This window comes from Stenella coeruleoalba (assembly GCF_951394435.1).
Source record: "Stenella coeruleoalba genome assembly, chromosome: 13".
NCBI classification, from domain to species: domain Eukaryota; kingdom Metazoa; phylum Chordata; class Mammalia; order Artiodactyla; family Delphinidae; genus Stenella; species Stenella coeruleoalba.
In genome coordinates this window covers 87,415,912-87,430,554 of record NC_137159.1, presented here as the reverse complement: position 1 = coordinate 87,430,554, position 14,643 = coordinate 87,415,912, and the positions used below count along the sequence as shown (strand labels likewise).

General features: G+C 40.9%; 1 long non-coding RNA gene across 1 annotated transcript; it reads left to right on the top strand.

Annotated features, from left to right (window-relative positions):
* The first annotated feature begins 1,343 nt into the window (after positions 1 to 1,343).
* On the top strand, positions 1,344 to 13,364 carry LOC307196602. Its single transcript, XR_013831183.1, has 3 exons — positions 1,344 to 1,809; positions 5,562 to 5,668; positions 13,300 to 13,364. It is a non-coding gene; the product is annotated as an uncharacterized lncRNA (long non-coding RNA).
* Positions 13,365 to 14,643: the final 1,279 nt, after the last annotated feature.

Genomic DNA, 14,643 nt, shown 5'->3' with positions numbered 1-14,643 from the left:
TGATTCATAACTGAGAGAAGAGAGAGTTCTCCCATTGTCCCCTCTGGAGACTGGGCAACAAGGTCACGTTCTGTGTTAGGTGCGGGTAGCAGGTGACTCCTCAGACCTCCTGCCGAGCTAGTCTGCCCCTTGCCCCGTCCCTGCAGTGGCCTCTGCCTGCCTCGGCCAGTGGCTGCCCCGGCTTCCTGCAGGGGGAGGACAGAACTGCCAGAGCCCCTGCAGGCCACCTCTGCACACTGGCAGAGGCACTAAAGGAAGTTTCCCCGCGCCCGTGGTCCACCTCTATGCATTCGCTCTTTTAACCAAGTGCTCGTCTGCAAAGTTTTATAGAAAAGTGGCAGAAAGAGCTCTTCAGAAAGAGCTCTTCAAAGTGCTCTCGAGCAGCACGGCTGCCCCCTGCTTCATGGCCACTGACCCAGGAATCGTGTCCACCTTTCCCACTGGCATCAGCACGCACCTTCCCGGGAGCCTGGAGCCTCGCATCAGGGCTGAGCCTGCAGGGTAGGGGCCGGCGGTGGTCTGACAGCGACTTTTGACCGATTAGGGCAGAGGGCATCCAAGCCCATACTGCACTGGAGACAGTAATTACATTTGCCAGTTTAGTTTTCAGTCAAAATCCATTTTTCTCTCTAATTTTCATCTTATGCACGTTGTCATAAATGGAAGGGGAAAAAAAGACTGCCTTGTCAGAATCACTGAATCTTCCATAAAAATAAAGTCCTTACCTGAGACTGTGTCCACTCATAGAACAAAGAATGGGCAGAATACTTCAGCCACCAGCCTTGGCAACGTGGGTAGGCTTGCCCTCAAAATGATGGCAATGGGAACACTTTTACCCATCCGCATGTTTCCTTATTTTTAAAAATTGCATGGGTAATTTAAGACTGATGAAAATTTCTTGCAAATCTATTACACTCTGATGAATTTCTGTTCCAGTGTGATATTGGGAACCAGAGAATCCCAAATATTCTACCTAGAATTTATATCATCAAAGCCATTTGACAAACAAATTCTCAACCTGCCATTTGGAAACTAATAAAAATAATTTTTAATGTATGTATTACTTTGAGCTCTACTTTTTCTGTTTTTTAAAACTTAAAAATGCTGTTTTCTCTTGGCAGTGATGGGAACAGGTCAAACATTTAAATACTTGATTGCTTTCTGTTAAGTATCTGGCATGCAGTATTCACGTGGATACTTAAAATAATAGAATGATGAATAATTTAGTCATGGAATGTGTATATCAGCATTTAACGAATACAGAGCACATTGAATTTCCTTTTGATGAGTGTCAACTGATAAAAATAACCACATTTACAACCATAATTTTGGAAGCTGCCAGGTGATCATTAGAATCTATTCTGGTAGCGTGAAACCATTTGGACACCTTCCCCCAGCCTCCCATGCTTCGCTTCAAGGGAGTAATTCAAAACTCATACTGTCATTTCAGCATATGTAGCCCTAAAATTGTGTTTTACCGTGGTTGCCTCTTACCTGTATCATCAATCCAAACTCTTCTTCATGCAGATATCCTGCAGATCTGGCCCTTTTATATGATCTCAAAATTATAGAATGCAGACTCTGGAAGGATCCTCACATCTAACCTACACCCGTAATTTTGAAAGCACATCATAAACAATCAGCTCCAGGTCATACACTGGTTGGTAAAGATGATAACGTGGAGGGAAGCTGGGAGTCAGCTGCTCAGCTGAACCTGTCTTTTCCAGCTGTGCCCTGAACGAGGTCTGCGAAGAACATGCTTTCAGAACCACTTCCTTAGACACACTCCCTGAGGCCCAGAAAGAGGAGGTGAATATTTTTTATGTATTACACAAGAGAGTGTATTTAATTTTAATGACGTGATTCAACCTGGTAGACTTGGAGAAGAGAAGTTATAAGGTTCTTTTTATTGAAATACAGTTGAAATATAAGTTTCAGGTGATTTGACATTTGCATACATCATGAAATGATCACCATGATAAGTTTAGTAACCATCTGTCCCTGTACAAAATTATTACAATATTATCAACCATTTTCCTTATGCTGTATATTGCATCCTCTTGACTTATTTATTCTGTAACTGAAGGTTTGTACCTCTTAATCCCTTACACCTATTTCACCCACCCCCACTTCCCTCTTTTCTGGCAATCACTCATTTTTTTCTCTTTATTTATGAGTCTGTTTTCATTTTGTTTTGTTTGTTCTTTAGATTCCTCTTATAAGTGAGCTTATGAGGTATTTGTATTTTTCTGTCTGACTTATTTCACTTAACATAATGACCTCTAGATCCATCATGTTGTTGTCACTGGCAATATTTCATTTTTCATGGCTGAGTAATATTCTATTGTACATATATACCATGTCTTCTTTATCCATTCATTTATTGATGGAAACAGGTTGTTTCCATATTTTGGCTATTGTAAATAATGCTGCAATGAACACTGGTGTGCATGTATCTTTTTGAATTGGTGTTTTTATTTTCTTTGGGTAAATACCCATAGTGTAATTCTGTCTGCATGATCCTTTGATGTAAGTGGGGTGTTAAAGTCCCCTACTATTATTGTGTTACTGTCAGTTTCTCTGTTTATTCATGTTAGTGTTTGCTTTATGTGTTTAGGTGCTCCTATGTTGGGTGCATATGTATTTACAATGGTTATATTTTCTTTTGGATTGACCCCTTTATCACTGTGCAGTGTCCTTCTTTGTCTCTTGTCACAGTCTTTGTTTAAAGTCTATTTGTTTGATAAGAGCATTGCTGCTCCAGCTTTCTTTTTGTTTCCACTTGCATGGAATACCTTTTTCCATCTCCTCACTTTCAGTGTGTGTGTGTCTTTCAATCAGAAATGAATTTCTTGTAGGCAGCATAATATGTGTCTCATTTTTGTATCTATTCAGCCACTCTGTCTTTTGATTGGAGCATTTTGTCCATTTACATTGAAAGTAATTATTGATATGTATGTACTCATTGTCATTTTGTTTATTTTTTTCTTGTTTTTGTAGTTCTTTTTTTCCTTTCTTCTTCTTTTGCTCTCTTCCCTGGTGATTTGATGACTATCTTTAGGGTTATGTTTGAATTCCCTCCTCTTTTTCTGATATCTATTATATAGTTTTGGTTACCATGAGGCTTATATCTATCTATCTCTCTATCTCTGTCATCTATCGATCTATCTATGATTATATAAAATAATCATATACATGATAATTTTAAGTTGTTTATCTCTTAAGTTCAAATGCATTTAACAACCCTGCATTTTTACCTCTCTCCCATGTTTAATGTTTTTGACATCATATTTTACATCTTCTGTTTTGTGTATCTCGTAACTAACTACTTACTGAGACTATAGATGATTTTACTAGTTTGTCTTTTAACCTTCCTACTAGCTTTATAAGTGGCTGATCTACTATATTTACTGTTGTTTGCCTTTGCCAATGAGATTTTTCCTTTTGTAATTTTCACATTTTTAGCCGTGGTCGTTTCTTTTCCACTTAGAGAAGTCCCTTTAACATTTCTTGTAAAACTGGTTTTGTGGCACTGAACTCTTAGCTTTTGCTTGCTGGTAAAACTATTTCTCTCTCCTTTTAATCTGAATGATAGCTTTGTGGGGCAGAGTATTTTCAGTGGTAGATTATTTCCTTTCAACACGTTGAATATATCATGACACTCCCTTTTGGCCTGCAAGGTTTCTTCTGAAAACTCCGCTGAAAGTTTTATGGGAGTTCTCATGTAAGTAGCCAGTTACTTTTCTCTTGCTGCTTTTAAGATTCTGTCCTTATCACTTTTACCATTTTAACTATAATGTGTTTTGGTGTGAAACTCTTTGGCTTCATCTTGTTGGGGACTCTCTCTGCTTCCTGGACTTGGTTGAATGTGTCCTTCCCCAGGTTAGGAAAGTTTTCACCTATCATTTCTCCAAGCAATTTCTCTGCCCCTTTCTCTCTCTCTTCTCCTCATGGGTCCCCTGTAATGTGAATGTTAATATACTTGATGTTATCCCAGAAGTCTCTTACACTATCTTTACTTTAAAAAATATTCTTTTTTCTTTTTTCTGTTCATCTTGGTTGTAGGGTTCTTAAGAGAGGAATAATACTTTTATTTTTGTATTCCCAGCATTTTGTTAAATTTCTACCCAACAAGAGGCATTTGATGAGATGGAAGAGTGAGGGAGGGGGCAGTGAATTAGCGGATTGAAGGAAGTCTTAGGACCATGAACAAGCTCATAAAGAACCAGTGTAGACAGATTGAATGCAAACGTTTCAGAGGGAAAAAAGCATTGATTTGGAGATGGAAGCTTGTATATATTTTGTAAGGGAGGGGGTGGTTTCTAATCCCCATAATTTAGTGACCCAGGACCCACAGACAGGGCTAAGGAATACAGCCTTGTCCAAGAGTTGTGTGAAAATGTCTTCCTAATGTCAGTTTTTCTGGACTATAAGGCAAGAAAGCACATAGCAGCAAGCACATAGGCATTTTCAGATATGTATCCTCTCACATTTTCAGACTCATTCATTCCCAACCTGTTGATGTTGAGGACACTGTGTTTTGAAATTGGCAGGTTAGATGCTGGGGGATTCAGGAGAGCACACAGGAAGAGCAGGGTCATCCAGGAGGGGTAAGGAAGTGGGTTGGACCCAGAGTTTTCTCTACTCCTAAATGTGGAGGGTTCTTGAGGAAGAATTTTAGGAAGGTATGAACCCTGGCATACCCATTTTGCTTTCCCTGTTGAGTGTGGATGAACGTGCCAGGTGCCGTCTATAATGAGATCCTTCACTTGAAGACTGGGGCATCTGGGGAAGAAGTACCCACAGCTCATCACCAGAAGTACTTGGGAGGCAGGCCCTTCCAACAGATTCATGAGCTTTACCTCCAGGAATTCTACTGAGCCGGGGCCTGGGGATCTGATGTTTAAGAAGCTTCCCAGGGTGTCCGAATGACTAGCCAGGTTTTTGTCATGGAGGAGTGCATTCTACTGAATATTCCTTTTTTTCTCCCTATGCCCATTTGTCATCCTGCACAATGGTCCTTTAGCAGATCAGGTGTTGGAAGAGCATTAGCTGCTCAAGTGTCCCAGAATGTCACTGGGGTACTTAGGGGTTGCTGGTCTCAGCAGAACGCCCATTGCCAAAGAGCACATTTCCTTAGGAAATTGCTCTAAAATGCCCTCCATCACTCTGCCACCTGAAATTATTCCTCTCCCCCATCCTGGGACACGTTGATTTGCCAAGGCCCTTTGCTTTGTAAGCAGTAGACTGTGACATTCAAGGGTTCTTTAGTACATGGCGGGGCCCGCCCTGGCCTTACCAGGCTGGTTGCCCTACTGGCCTCGGAGGACCACTAGTTCCTCCTTTACTGTCCACCACGGAAACCAGACAGTACCCTTGCCTGTCACCAAGAGCTCCACTCCACATGGCATTTAAGATCCCTCCAGACAAACCTCAGTTAAAGGTTTGCATGTCTGTTTATGGCCTATTTACTCAGTCTGTTATAAGTATTCATTTGGAATCCTATACATTCAGACTAGAAAAAAGCTCAGGCATGATGGCGTCCAATTCCTCTTTTATAGGAAAACAACCCAGAAAGAAGAAGTCTCAACCAAGGAGACCTGTGTGTTAGAGCAGAGCCTAGAATCATGACCAGCCTACCACTCTCACTGCTTGGTTGCAGACTCAGGTAATAAGCTGTTAGTAGATTTAATATGATCACCTATGAGAAGAGTCTTCTTTCCTCTGTGTCTGTGAAAATCTGGAGGCTGGGCTGATCAAAACTGCTACAGCCTCAGGCAAAAGTTCTCCTCAGTTCTGACAGCAGATATCGTGCTCTGGGATGTATCCACCGGCAGTACCTTCACCACCTGAAATGGGTTTGGCAGCATTTTATCCCATTTGCATTTTATCCCATTTCTGGTCTGGACCATCTTTTCAGAAGAAATTCACTTGTTCTACTTGCTTTGAAGGACATGAGCTCTGGCGAACTGAACAGGGATGGGAAGAGTGGACGTGTGCCGGTCCTGCCCTGGATGTGTCCTCGTCATTGAGGGGAATTCACGTGGCTCCTGTGTGCGGAGCCACCACCAGCGGGTCTCAGATGAGGGAGTGAAAACAACAGGTCCTGCCCCTGTGCTAAAGGCTACCTTAAATCCCGCAGGTGCAGAGAAAAGGGGCGAGGCAGCCAGGGGCTCTGAGGACTCATGGCATGTAATCTACTTCACAGCCTCAGTATTTTTGCCATTTCAGTAGATGAGGTAACTAGGGCTTCGTGAGTATAAGTGATGCGCTGGTGAAAGCACCTGTTTCAGAACCAGACTGAGGGCTCTGTCACTGGTCAGCACCCTTTGCATCGTTTACTTCATTTAACACTTGGTTTCATCGCCTGTCAAATGGTGTCATTTACAGAATTAAGTGAGATAATATATGCAGATCACTTAGTACAGTGCCTGACATACAGCAAGAACTCAACAAATCATAGCAGTGGGTGTTATAACAGTTGTAGACCAAGGGTAGATCCCTAACAAGTGACATCTGCTTGATTTCAAGTAAAAATAGTTCACATTTCTAGAGCATTTACTCCATCAGGTACCATGATGATTATTATTTATGAATGGTTTTGACCTTTTTCAGTGCAAGACCACAGAGAGTTAAAACCCATATTTTGCATCTTTTGCATCTACCAAACCCATTCCTCAAAATTCCATATTTGTCTTTGAATTGTAGCTCATTCTCAGTGGCCTCTTCTACATTAAAAGGTGAGATGAATTTTCAGTCTTTTGACATGTTTTATACCCATGAGTCAGTCTCTTCTTATTTCTCCAAGCAACTGTGTGAGATTGACTTAGGGAACACACTCTCTGGGTGGGGAATGGAAATGGTGTGTGGTACACATACAATGTAACATGCACATGTTACATGTGGGAGAGTGATGGTGAGCACATCTGTGAGGTGTTATTAAGAAAATCCCACCAGCTCTTGTTTCCTGGGGACTGGTGAGGGCTGCCTTGGTTTGCAATAGTTCTGTTTGTTGGAAAGTTCTTCTTTACACTATGTTGAATTGCCTTGTGACAATTTTTACCCACTACTTCTGGTCCTGCCTTTTGACACAATATGGAAAATATTGAACCCTTTTTATCTGACAGCTTGTAGTTTTTTGGTGATAGGTTTCCCCTGAGTCTTTTCTTTCCAGCGAAATGGCTTTGGTTTGCTTAACTATCCTTCAACGTGCGCCCTGGTTTTCCTGTGTGTCATGGTCTCATTCTGTGTCACATTGTGGATATAATTGAAATTCCCGATATTCCCTGGTTCAGTCCTGAATAGGACTGTTCCCCTAGGTTATTTAGCAATAACAAAGCCTGTAAATTTTCAGGGGCTCACAACAACACACCGTTCTCATTCATGTTAAATAAAAATATTCACTAATATTTTGTTCTGATAGCTTAAGTTTCTTTCCATTTATAGTTCATTCGGCCATTGAGCAGTTATTTCATTGTATAATGTGAAGTTGGTATTTAATTTTATTAGTATTATATTTTTTACCTGTGGGTAATTGTTATGCTAACACTGTTTCCCAAAGATTTGTAATACTTCCTCTGTTGCACTCCAGTAAACCACATGAGTTAGTCTGGGACCTTTTTTTTTGTACCAGTGATCCATTTGTCTATCTCAATTATTCTTAATATCTGGAGGGAAAGCTTTGACCTCATTTTTCCTATTCAGAATTTTCAGAGCTATTCTCGAACTTTTTATATTTGATCTCACCTTTAGAATCAATTTGTCAAGTTCCATGAAAAATACTGTTAGAACAACCTTGTTAATTTCATTTGTTTCCCCACATCTTACAGATCCTTACTTATTTTTTTCAGGTCTGCTTTATTTATCAATTTTGGATAGAGATGTGTCAAATTTTCTCATGATTATTTTTTTTTTTGTTATTCTTTGTAATTCTGTCAGTTTTTCCTTGATATATTTTGAAGTTGCTGTTAGGGGCATAATTGCTATATCTTATTGTTCTATTGTTTTATCATGTTTTTTTCATGACTTTCCATGCTTTTTTACTTAAATTTTAATTTTGATCCTTAATTTTACTACATTGGCTTTCTCTTGGTATATTATTTGCCTGGTTAATCTTCATCCATTTCCTACATTTTCTTCCTTTTTTGTGGGTTTATTATCTTTGTGTCTTTTGTAAACATCTTAGTCCTGAGTTATAAAGTAAGTCCAAGTTGATAATGGGTTTTTAAAAATTTGAATATTTTATGATTAATGACAAATTAATTACTTCTAACATCTTATATATTTTAACCAAACTACTGTAATTTTTCTCTCCTTTGCTAATTTTTTTATTGTTGCTGCTATAGTTTTTAAACAATTATTTTTGTTTTATTTATTTTCTTAAAACCTATCAGCTGTATTTCTACCTTTTTAGGGTACCTTTGCATTTTAACATCATACTTAATTTTTAAAATCTCTTAGCCTGATTTATCTATCAAATATATTTTCCCATCTTCTTTGTTGCTGTTATTTGTAAGTTGTTCCATATTCTTAACACAAAATTTAGTTTTTAAATGATTGGTTTTCATCTAATAATTAAATGGATACTAATATACTCTTCCAAACCATGCGCTCACCGTGGTATCTTATATCCCACTTCCTCCCTCTGTGTCCACTTTTCTTCTCGTTAAATGTCTGTTTAGGAAATCTTTCAGCAAGAGTGTGTAAGTAGCCACTCGTCTTGACTTCTGCATGCTGAAAGTGCCTTTTTTTGCTCTTTATATTAAAAATAGTTTAACTAGGTATAGAATTTTATGTTGAAACTATTTTCCCTCAACCCTCTGAAGATTTGAGGCATCTATTTTTTACTGATGACATTTCTGCTGACAATCTGATTGTCATTGTTTGGAAGGCAGCCTGTCTTCCCTGGAAGATTTCATGATTTTCTCACCCTTAATTTTCTGAGGTTTCGCTTGAATATACCTCGATATGAATTTATTTTATCTTATAATGCTCAATAGCTGGTGGTTTTTCAATCTGAAGATTCTCATCTTCGATTCTGAAAAAAAAAACACTTGCTTTTGTCTTTTCAAATATCCTTCTTGCAGATTCTGTCTTATTTCTTCTTCCGGAACTTCTTATCAGATGAGTTTTGGAACCCTTTAAACTTTCATCCACATCTCCTAATTGTGCTTTCATTTTTTTATCCCATATTTAGGTGAATGACTCAAAGGTAGCTTTAACTTTTACTGGCTATTTCTCTGACATATCCAGTCTAGAGGTAGGCTACTTTCACAAAATTTTATTTTAATGAACATGTTTTACATTCTCAATATTTCCAGTTGGTTCTTTTTCATATCTGCTTGTTTCTTAGTTGTTTCTTAAATTCTTATTCTACTTTTATGGCTGTTACGCCTTCCTTTACCTCCTCAGGATCTCAAATATGCTAATTTTACACTCTCTTTTTTATTGCCCTTTTATTTGCATTTTGTTTACAATACTCACAGCCTGAGTATTGATATTTGTGGCTATCTTTCTTAGTATTCTTTTGTTTTGTTTTTTGTCTTGAAATTCTAGTTTCCTGCTCTCTCTTTCCCCATCTCCATCTGTGCTTACCCCTCCCTAGATGTCTTGTGGTTCTTTCTAATCAGACATTAGAACTGAAGGGACACAGAAAGTGGCCAGCTTCATGTTCTAGTCAGAGCAATCCTTGAATGAGCCAGGTACGTGGCTCAGGACCTCATGCCTCAGCTGTATCTATTCTCCCTTTCACCTCTCAGGTATGAATTATCATGTAAATTACAGCCACAGGCAGTACTTGCAGCCTTTTCTCCTTCTGTTTCCAGAGTGAAGCAGCCCCATCCCAGGAGCCAAATCATCTCCGTTGGTTCTGGCCCTTCAGTTCATGTCAGGCAGCGCTGGTGCCTGTTTGGTACCTGCTTTTTCATGTGTCTGGATGGACAGCCCAGCAGATTCATGGCTTTAACCCTCTTCATCACCCGATGTCTTCTTTCCTTTCTAAACTATGGGCATGTTTCTCTCAGGGTTGAGTATGGATAAGTCTTTATCATAAAAAAAATGTTTGCCTTGGTGAATAGCCATTTTAAAGATTGAACACAGGGCCATCTTGAAAACAAGCACAACTTTATTTTTATTTATTTTTTTAGGAGTCATGTCATGCTGCTGGCTCTTGCCAAATTTACAGTTGAGAGAAATCCCTAGATCTTTCACAAATTAAATGCTGTCGACACCAAATTTCTTCTAATCCTGCACAGTGTCCTGTGATGTTGGAACTAAATGTGCTATGTTATTTGTCCTTGTTCCAGCTTGATACTGTGTTTGGAAATTCCATGAGTTTTTTTTTTTTTTTTTTTGAGGTACGCGGGCCTCTCACTGTTGTGACCTCTCCCGTTGTGGAGCACAGGCTCCGGACGCGCAGGCCCAGCGGCCATGGCTCATGGACCTAGCCGCTCCGCGGCATGTGGGATCTTCCCGGACCGGGGCACGAACCCACGTCCCCTGCATTGGCAGGCAGACTCTCAACCACTGCGCCACCAGAGAAGCCCTATCTGAGGATTTTTAAAGCAATAAACCAAACGCATAGGATGTTGGATGTGTGTTCTTTTTTTATTTAGTGAGTCTACAATCCGTGAGGCAGGGTTTTTTTGTTTGTTTGTTTTTGCGGTACGCGGGCCTCTCGCTGTTGTGACCTCTCCCATTGTGGAGCACAGGCTCCGGACGCGCAGGCTCAGCGGCCATGGCTCACGGGCCCAGCCGCTCCGCGGCATGTGGGATCTTCCCAGACCGGGGCACGAACCCGTGTCCTCTGCATCGGCAGGCGGACTCTCAACCACTGCGCCACCAGGGAAGCCCTCCCATGAGTTTTTTAGCAGACACTCCAAGCTCTTTGAACCACAGGCTCTGTGTCTTTGTAGGACTTACAACTTGCACAAGGGCAGGGCATGAGACAGCGCCCTGTGACAGGTCCCCCAGAGACTGCTTCCCTGGTCCACACCACTTGGCACCTCGGCACTGTTTGAGTGTGTTTTTTCCGTGGACTATGAGTTCACTCACAGTGGAAATTTGCTAAATAACTGAGTTACGGACGCAGGCAGTGTATTTGCTATAAGGGTATGAATTTCAAACTTGATTGTGCCACTTATTAAGGATTTGACCTTAAACAAGTTGCATCGTTTTCTTCAGCTTTCGATTTTCTCTTGTAGCAAATGCAACTTACGAAACAGAGGCTCGTGAAGTCCCAGTGGAGTCAGGGGTAAAGCTCCTGGCACACAGCGGTGGTGAAAAGAACTGCCCTCCCTTCCTTCCCTTTCTTTAATCAGCCCCCACTGCTTTCACCACATTTATTCATTTTGTCTCCGTGCCTTGACTCAGTCAAGGACTTGTTTGGAATCAAGGTTTCTACATCCTTGGAGTGATGCTGATCTGCTCGTTTCTTAGTTTCTAGTGATAGGTCAGGGTCCACCTAGATCTCCAACCCGCACAAAGGAAGCAGCATTAGCAAAGGAGCAGAGAAGTGATGTATGCAGGGGATGCTGTGTTGTAACGCGGCTGGAACACAGTAGGGTGGTAAGGGAAGCTAGTGTCCAAGACGGAAGGGCCTCTCAGGCCAGGCTAAGAAAGTATAACTATCCTTTGGGCCATGAGGGACCAGCGCACATTTTTAAAAAGGGAGTGATGAAGTGTCGTCAAGTTGGTGTCAGTGTGGGTTTGAGGGGGAAGGAATGAGAGCATGACGGCTGAATTAAGCCAGGGTCAGTGGAGATGGAGAGAAGGGTCGAGAGGTGACTCAGGATGTACTTTCCTGGGTTAGCAGCCATAGGACTTGACCAAGCGAGCACGTGGTGGGTGAGCGACAAAGTGTAGTCAAGAATGACTGCGAAGCTTCTTGCTTGGGAAGCTTGTTGATGGATAAGATGATGGATAAGACAAGGGTTCTCGAGTGTGGTCCTTGGACCAGTGGCAACAGGGTCCCTGCGCAGCTGCTGGAAATGCCAATGCTGTGGGCCACTCCAGGGCGACCTAATCAGATACTTTGGGGAGGGGACACAGAGATTTGTTTTAACAAGTCCTCAAGGTGATTCTGATGCAAGCGAAAGTCTAAGAACTAGTGAGATAGGTAATGCAGGGGAAAGAGCAGGTTTGGGAGAAAATAATAAGTTGTTTGATCGTATATTTTGGGCTTTGAGAAAACTGTGATGCCTCCAGACAATGCCTGGCATGCAGTTATTACATGACCAGTGATTAAAAGAAATATGACATTTTTAGATAGAAATTTGCTAGACCCAAGTGTTTACGTTTTAAGGATTGGTTCATTTTTCTAGGATTTCTAATCATTTTATTTTCTCAACTGAAATAATGTGGGATGATCAGTTGAATAATTTTGATACATTGCAAAGTTTCTTACCTTGAACTTCAGTTAGAAAAGATATAAAAAGAAGAGAAAATAGAGCTTTTATTTCCTTAAGCATAATTGAAGTGCTTGATTCAAATAATATTTGAATTTCCAACCTGGGGAAAAAAAATATGTGAAACTGAACTTTAAGAACTACCTCTTGAGCAAACAGGAGATATTTCTTCCTGACATTTCAGAAGGATATTTACACCCTGATGCCATTACACATTGTAATTATGTAATTGCACATTCTAATTACATGATCACACATGTTATGCTAATTATATAATTAGACTTAATGATAGCAATTGTGCAAGTACATAGTATCAGAATCAAAATGAATGAATTAAAAAACTAGGGTACACATGAGAATTATAACTTTGTAGTATAATCTTCAAAAAATTTAAAGCAGCTAATGGTCATTTCAAACAACGTATGAATGGAAACCACCTCCTTTGTTGGTTATGCTAACTTCTAAAATTTTGCTAAAATCTGATAAAAATTAATGTAAATTGTAAAATTTGCAAGGAGAATGAAAAAGAGAAAGATGGAGAAAGAGAAGCAATTGTAAGAGTAAATAAGATTTTAAACAGAGCAGAAACGGTTCCATTTTTATCCTTATTCATATTTTCCCTCCTGCTCTGACAGCCATCAAGATTTTAATCATATCGGAATTCCTGGGCTTTTGTCATTTAACTGCCAACTTTAAAATTCGGTGAATGGGACATTCACTGTAATTACAGTTCTCTGGAACTTCCTCAGGATTGCAAATCTTTAGATGGTATCTCGGAAATGTTGGAATGCTTATTTTCAAGAGTTTCAACAGATCTCCATCCTGGGAAAATAAGAGTTTGCTAATACTTGTTCCTTTAATGTAGTGATGTGATCACTTTTGCTTGTGTTTTGAGCCCAGGGTCTTAATGGAGAGAGAAACCACACAGGCTTTCTCCTTCCCACTGAGGGCTATGATTCCCCGGTTACGAAATGACTGGGAAAGGAGGCACATCTGCCTCCAGGGGTTTTTCCAGCTGCCAGCTACAGAGCACAGAGATGGAAACTTCATTTCAAAAAAAGGTAATTTTAATTGCATGTTCTCCTGAAGATTCACCAAATGGCTGGTTTAATTTCCCAAGGGAACCTATTTCCTCCCGTCACAGAATATGGAGACTGTCTCCTGGCTGACAGAGAGCGTGGATTTCTTCTCTCTCCTTTGGGTGTGCAGGAGGAGCCCGGTGCTGGTAGTTACTGCCTGGAAGATGAACGCACGAGGTTCCTCCTATGATCTGTCCTTTCCTCATTAGGTTCCCCAGAATCTCTCACGCCTTCTGTCTTAGCCCCTCATTTGTCCTGAGCAGATGACGGTCCCTGCAGCTGGCAGGCTGGAAGGGGGACCAGCATCCCCTCTGCAGGCTGATCATTATGCCGCTCTCCGCTTTCCGGCTTGCTCTCGAAGGTCTGCAAGCTCCTGCTGGCAGCCTTGGCCTCTGTTGCTTCCAGGGGTGGCTGAGCCCAGGCTTCTGGGAAACCTCACAGATGTAGCAGAAGTGTGACCCTCAAGCATCCCTCCCCGTCCATCCCCCGCCCCCCCCAGTGAGGTGCACCCCAGGGTCACGTGCTGGCTTGTGATAAATGGCACACTTCCTGGAAAGGGAATGTCGGGCTGCATTTCATTTCCCACCCCCTGAATGTGGACAATGTTGCTCTCTGTGCTTTGGGTAATTCTGTGTCTGGGTGCTATCGTCATGATTTTGATGATCAGAATATACGAATCCTGGGATTGTCACACGCCTTGGGGATTTCCTGGCCTCATAGATTTTATACATCTATGGAGTCATATTCATTTTCTTCCTGTAATGCAGAGTGATTAAACCCACCTTGTAAAAAATGTTGAAATAGGTTGTTGTGAGACCAACTTTCAATTATCTGGAGTATTTGCTGCATGTGGATTAGAAAATTTTCGAAGACTAGAACCTTAGAGAATATATATTACAGAGACTACACTTTATGCAAGAGGGGCTACTTTTTAGAACTGATGAAGTGATTGTTCAAGGAAGGAAGAGCCATGAGCCATGTCTTCCTAATTCTAATTCTGTGCCGTCTCTGCGAATCCACCAGTCTGTCTCCCTTGAATCACGTTGGTTCATTCATTCATGTACAAAGCGCTTATCGAATATCTGATACTATGCTGAGCCTCGAAGGAGAACAAAGGTGAGTGAAGTGTGCTCATCGCTCTGGATCTTGTGACTGATCAG